The following is a 7,080-nucleotide window of genomic DNA, read 5'->3' as shown; positions in this document are numbered from 1 at the left end:
GTGCAGTTTTAATGCAGTATTGCAGCCGCAATAGAACTGCAAACCATTATCAACTGCACTTGAACTGCAATTTGCGGTTGGATTGCAGTTCGTCTGTATAGACCCTAATACAAGCGTTTTTCCATTACGCTTGTCTGCGATGCCGTAGTGTTCCGGTAGAGCCAGCACGTTTGTGCCGAAGTATGACTCTTCTTTATTTTAATTCTTCCGCAGACGGTTGGTTCTTTACCCAGTAGTTTTATAAGTCATTTGCAATTACAACTCTATTTATTAGATGCATGATATCTAAAAGAACTTTCCTCAAAGTAGAGTATTTCATGAGAAATCTAAGTATTCCTCATAGACTTAATATATTAATATATACTGGTATTCCTATACTATATCTGTCCCACTCGCCGCTAAACAAATACGCGTGTATTTGGCTAAGCTAATTAAAGTGAAACATTTTTGCGATTGACACTCGCGCGGAGAGAGGCTGTTTGCTCACTCGTTCATATCCCGCCGCCACAGAATCGCACGAATATCCCACGAATGGAGCAACGTGGAAAGAGACTTTTTTGGAAGTGAAAATTTTTTGAAGAGAAAAAGCTTCTTTAGCGGTGTTTTTGCGATGGATAAAATAGTCCTTAGGCTCGCGACAAAACACGTGACCTGATAACTAAGACGGAAGGGAGAGGGGCGGGGGGAGACCACGCGCGGTGTAGTAGAGGTTGTATCATGTATGATGTAAGTAAATGAAGACTACTTTTTTCTACGGCTTCACATGCGTGAAGCAGGAGTTATTCCTGGTAGGTATACAGAAATAGGGTCAAGCGATCCTAGGTCAGAGGATCCAGGGTAAAAGGTATGGGGATAAAAAACCTGGAGTCAAAAGAATCGGTATCAAAAGATCCGAATACAAAATATTCTAGGTTTGAAATTTCGGACTTTTCTTAGAAAATTTAAGTTTTTAAAATTATGAATTAGTTTTCTAAGATTTAAGTTTAAAAGATCTAGGATTGTTAGCTCTAAAAACATATATTTTGTTACAATGAAGTTCGAGAACGCTGTGCACAGTGCAGCTAATATTTCTCTACACAAATATTATCCTACCCCTATGGGTAGAATAAAGAGATGTGCCGACCATGACTTTGGCCGACTAGCCGACTAGCCGACTAGCCGATTACGAGTAGTCGGTTGCAAAGAAGCGGACTAATACAATATCACAAAATAACAAGCCGATCATGTTTCCGGGTGTTTCCGTAACACTTTGTTTATTGCTGATTCTTTGTGTTATTTTTTGTTTACGTTACTTATTTTTGTTTTTATAATAAGTACAAGGTGTAACAAAACTATGTGATACCTATAACTACTTTAGGGTGTATTTGTCCCCAATAAAGAGTTCGCTTCGAAAGTATTAGTGTTGAAAGAGTAACTTTTTTTTTAACTTTTGTATGGGAAAATGCATGCCCATACAAGTCGCAAAAAATGTCTATTTCAGTGCTGCTACTTTCACATTGAACTCAATATTAGAGACACACTCTAAAATATTATCACTTAGTTTTGTTTCACTTTGTATAAGTATACATAAGTAAAAAAAATGTTTTCTTTACAAGAAAGTTATTTCAGAAACACTTCATTACAAAATATGTAAGACTGATTGATTGTGAAGTAAAAATATTATAAATAGTCAAGGCTTTTCATAGATGTAATTCCAATAATAGTAAAATAGAAAAAAGCCCGATAGTCGGTGCTCTTTGCCGACTATTCGCTGACTACGAAAGTGGCCGAATAGTCGGCTTTACCGACTAGTCGGCACATCTCTAGTAGAATATTCGGCACGAATGGGCCGGCTCGACCGGAGAAATACCACGTTCTCACAGAAAACCGGCGTGAAACAGCGCTTGCGCTGTGTTTCGCCGAGTGAGTGAGTTTACCGGAGGCCCAATCCCCAACCCTATTTCCTTCCCTACCCTCCCCTATTCCCTTCCCTTCCCATCCCTACCCTCCCCTATTACCCTATTCCCTCTTAAAAGGCCGGCAACGCACCTGCAGCTCTTCTGATACTGCGAGTGTCATGGGCGACGGAAGTTGCTTTCCATCAGGTGGCCCGTTTGCTCGTTTGCCCCCTTATTTCATTGAAAAAAAGAATAATATGCAGTGTTCCTCTCCATATCATCCTACCCCTGTATCCCAAAGCTTAATTTGATTAGCGAGGGCAAGCCATAGAGTGCTCTTTCGATGGACCACCGGCCACCGGCCACCGCACGCCGCCGGACGGTAAACTTCCACGCCAGAATTAATACTTGTTTAATCTCAATTATTTTGATTGCTTAAACTGAGGACAGTTTTGAGAGATACTTAAAATTTGACAAACATTGAAAATGATATTTAATACAGTATGGTAGGTGTTTTGGGCAAGATTATGATTAAAACTCTTGTTAATGATTAGTATTCATCAATAAATATCTTATGATATAACTTCTATATTGTATCTAAGATTGTAAATCAAATCACTGTATGGTTTCCTGATAAAATAAAAATAAAAAAATACTACTGAGTGATAAACCATTTATAAAGACATGAGGGCAGCTTACCGCAGACCGCAAAAGCCAGTATGAATACTGACCGAATCTCGTTATTCAGTTCATATTCATAATAGCTAGCCATAAGAATTCATAATAATTTTACCATTAAGTATTAATTTTTTCAGTTTTAATTTCAATTAAAATATTATAATACACAATATTATTTGTATGATACAAAAACGGTGAGTCGCACCAACTTTCTTTAACTATAACTGTAACTTTAACTATAACTACAGTGCAAAATGTCAAAATATATCTTATTTAACGATAAACTTAACCGCTCATAAAGTTTTTCGTGAAAATTTACTGTATTGTTATAACTTATAAGATAATAATATTTTTCCTGACGATTTTTACGGATAAGTAATTCAATTTTTTATAATTAAATAATTATACACTTTCGTTGCACTTATTCCACTTTATTTACACACAATAAAGAGGAATAAGTGCAAGGAAAGTGTATAATTATTTAATTGAAGATAAATTTCCACCATGAAGTGACAGTACATTCAATATCATATCAATTTTTTATACTCTCAATCCCGTTACCTGTAGCTTTAATAAAAAAATAAACGCAACAGACATCTGACAAATTCTGTGGTCAGAGTTAAAGCTAATTTAGCCTTAACCATCCTTAACTATAACCATCTTTAACTTTAACATTACTTTTGTATTAAATTGTCAAGCGCCATCTAAGTAAACCTGCTCGTACTAAAATAACATCTCCTCAGCCAACGTTTTAAAGCAAAGGAATATTTTAAGTGCACGGAGCGTGTAAAGAAGCATGCTGAAGTGAATAACGTAAAGATATTTCAAAATATAGATGTCGCTAGTATGGTGTTTTATAAAAATAAATATTATAAATAATACAACTTTTCCACCGGTCTACACTGGAATGAACCATAATGGAAAAATGTCATAAATCATACAATAATATTAGGAAGTTTAATAATAATAATAATAATAATAATTTAGTACCCACCACAATTATAATACAGTACATTAAAACAGGGTTACAATTAGAAATTCATGCAAAATTAATGTGAAAATAAACTTAATTTAAACACATCAAGTCTCAACTTAATAGCCTTAGCACTTTGTTAAGATATAATATAATTAAGTTCTTTTTACAATTTAAATGATTGTCCTGTGGACCCCAAACTAGGCGAAGAGTATCTTGGTAGTCCTAATTTTACAGTAATTAATTTCACCCAGGAATTAGACGCGCTTTCGGCGGAAAGGACAAATCCATTTAGTATTGGTCTAGTATAATAGTTTTTTATTTTTTATTATTAAGTTCATTACACCTCTATATTATATAATAAAAGAATCTGACCATTAGTAACAGTTAGTAGTTAGTACATACAGAGTTTATCATTTATTACTTTATCATTTAGCTATTATTATTACTTTTAATTTTTAACCCATCAAACCCCGAGCGGCACCCGGCTGCCGCATAACAATTAAGAGGATACACCAGGGGCGAGAGAAATTGGAAATAGGTATTTGAAAATGTATTACTGTCACACCAATCTCAAGTCTCCCACCGCAGAGCGCGATAGAGACAACACGACAAAAGTGCTAATAAAAGAACAGAAAATCTTCGATTCGTTGTCCGCTGATTCCTTCTCCAAAACTTAACCGATTTAAGTAATTTTTTCATTAACAATTAAAGCAAGGCTTGAGCTGTGTTCCTATGTTTTATTTTTTTTGTATATTCTAGCCAGTTTTGTTTTTTGGGTGTTTGAACACAGAGGAAAATCTGGCCATTTTTTTGGGTTTTTGGACGTTCTTATCTTTTTTAATAATTAAATTATGAAAAAAAAGAAAACATAGGGACATGCATTAGCATGTCCCTATGTTTTCTTTTTTTTCATAATTAAGTGACCATGGTCACTATTAAGTGACCATAGATATTCAGGAAAAAAATCATAACTCTACCGGCATTATCCAGGGAGGAAACAGGGGACAGCGTTTGTATAAAAAAACGGCGGTGTGGAATCCTCTTAACAATTGAAAATCTATTGTGTCTGCGATTCCCATGATCGATAGTAGAACCGCTAACGGAAGTCAGCGTAGCCCGTAGCCCGTAGCCCGCTACGCCGCATCGTAGTCTCGTAGAGTGTAGACAGCAGACACTCATTATAATTGTAGAGAATTCCTTACTTTATAAAAAAAAGTATGCGATTGAAAGATAATCTTTGACAACCCTATTTGTTTGGGAGGGGTCATACCTTCTAGAACAGTGGTTCCCAATTAGTTTTTGCTGCGTACCACTTCAAAAAAGACCTCAAACCTGCGTACCCCTTATTGTAGCAATCACACTAATAATATTATAAATGCGAAAGTTTGTGAGTGTGTGTATGTTCGTTACTTTTTCATTCTCAAACGCCTGGACCAATTTTGATGAAATTACCAATACAGGTAGTAAGTTGACACCCTGGATTAACATCCGGAAATTGTTCTTGTTTTTACTGATAGCCGCACGTACCCCTTGATGCAATTTCACGTACCCCTGGGGGTACGCGTACCACTAATTGGGAAACACTGTTCTAGAAGATGGTTGGTCTGGTATATTGAAACAAAAAATCACGAAAATTGACTTTTATTAATCTGAATATTTTGTTTCCAGCACATCGTTTTGCGCAGAGTAGGTAACATGTTTCTAATTCCCATTTTCCAGAAAAATTGCGGTTTATTTTATCTTCCAGGGGGGCAGCTGATTTGTGCTCTAACATAGTAATTTTTATTGATTGATTTGTGCTTTAACATAGTAATATTTATTAAAGTAGGTATATGTAGATGTCCTCAAGTGTGACGACACGAGCCCTCACAAATCTCGGCTTTTAGCTAATATCTTTAGTAGTATTAGTAAGATCGATACTCGATAGTTATATTACGGAAAGGTCATGTCCTCTGTAACACCCTCGAACCCTACTGAAAAAAGCATTTAAGGCGCTGTGGTTGTTGCAACTACGTAAAATGATTTTTTTTAATAATGTTTTTTGTAAAGAAAATGTCATTATTTAAGTAAGTATAAAAAAGTACCGTTTTAAAATTGAGAAAATTTCCTATACGACAAAGGTACACAATTTGAAAAATTCTGCTCAATTAAAAAAAACCTCAAAGATGACTGTTATAACGCTGTTTTTCATAATTAAGTAAATCATTTTAGGGCTAAATTACACACTTTCTAGTAAAAACAAAAAATGTGTTTAGTACATTTTTCGTAACCTAACCTAAACGATTTGATATATTTGATTTGTGTTATACTAAAAACAAAAGGTTTTTACTCCTATTTTCTATTATCAAGGCACGCGGCGAGTGCGTCACCGCCACTGTGCAAGGCGCGCTGATATGAATGTTATTTTAATGTAGTTTACGTCGATATTCGTACTGACAGACATCGACCTGCTTATTTTAGGGACTACGGGGCCTTAAGTACTACTATCCAACTGCGAGCTATATTTACTCACTCAGTGACGTAGCAACACGCCCCCGATTACGAAACTGATGTAACCTTCGATAAGCCAAGTGGCCACGGCCCACGACGACAGTAAATATTTTCAATGCGTTTATGATACAACCAGCTTACATCTGCCGTCAGCTGGAAATCATCATGTTTATTATTGAGATTCGAGATGTTTGTGACATACCTGGAGTAAACATAGGCTGTCACATTGACGATATTTGTTAGAGTTCTTGGTTGATCAGTCGCTTCACTATCAGAATTCAGAGATATTTTATTCAGAGGCAAATTACCCAGGTTCTGGGCCAGGGGCGGGCAAATTACGCACATTCTGGGCCAGGGGGGGCAAATCAGATTTTTATAAGCTAGGTGTTTATAAAAAATTAACAATTTTTAGTTGTATTGCAAACAAATGGCAAAAATTCGTTATTTTTATAAATGAAAGTACTAGATAATATACTTAGTAGGGAAGTCAAGATGATCCAGCCCCCCCCCCCCCCCCCCCCCCCCCCCCCGACACGTAGGTCTGCCGTCTTCCTATTCATTTTTTCAGTGGTACTTCAATCAAAGTTATCAACATCAAAATCGGCGTGGGACCTTTACGGAAAAACCGGCCAAGTGCGTGTAAGTGCGTGTCGGGCCACGCGCAATATAGGGTTCCGTAGTACCGTTAGTTTTTTATAGATATTATTTTTGTATGGTTAAGCAATGCACATTAATTATAACGTGTTTTACACTTCTAACAACATCATCTCAGTTACGTTCAAAGGATTTTGAACGGAAAGTTCCTTTGTACTTCTACGAATACATTTTTTTTAGTTGATCGACTATTACTCAATAACTTATGAAGTCTTCTGTCGTAGTAGTTTTCCTTTTAAAATTTAGCATACTTCCTACTCCCGTGAATTTTTTCACATTCCCAAAAGCAACCGTTTAGACCTTAGCTGCTGGTAGAAGGGGGGAACACTAGACTCTAACGATTTATTCCACTTTAAATCCTCTTATTTCACAAATGGATCCCTAAATCAGAAAAATATGATCATT

The sequence above is a fragment of the Aricia agestis genome, chromosome 9, assembly GCF_905147365.1.
Source record: "Aricia agestis chromosome 9, ilAriAges1.1, whole genome shotgun sequence".
In the NCBI taxonomy this organism is placed as follows: domain Eukaryota; kingdom Metazoa; phylum Arthropoda; class Insecta; order Lepidoptera; family Lycaenidae; genus Aricia; species Aricia agestis.
This window is presented reverse-complemented; position numbering follows the sequence as displayed.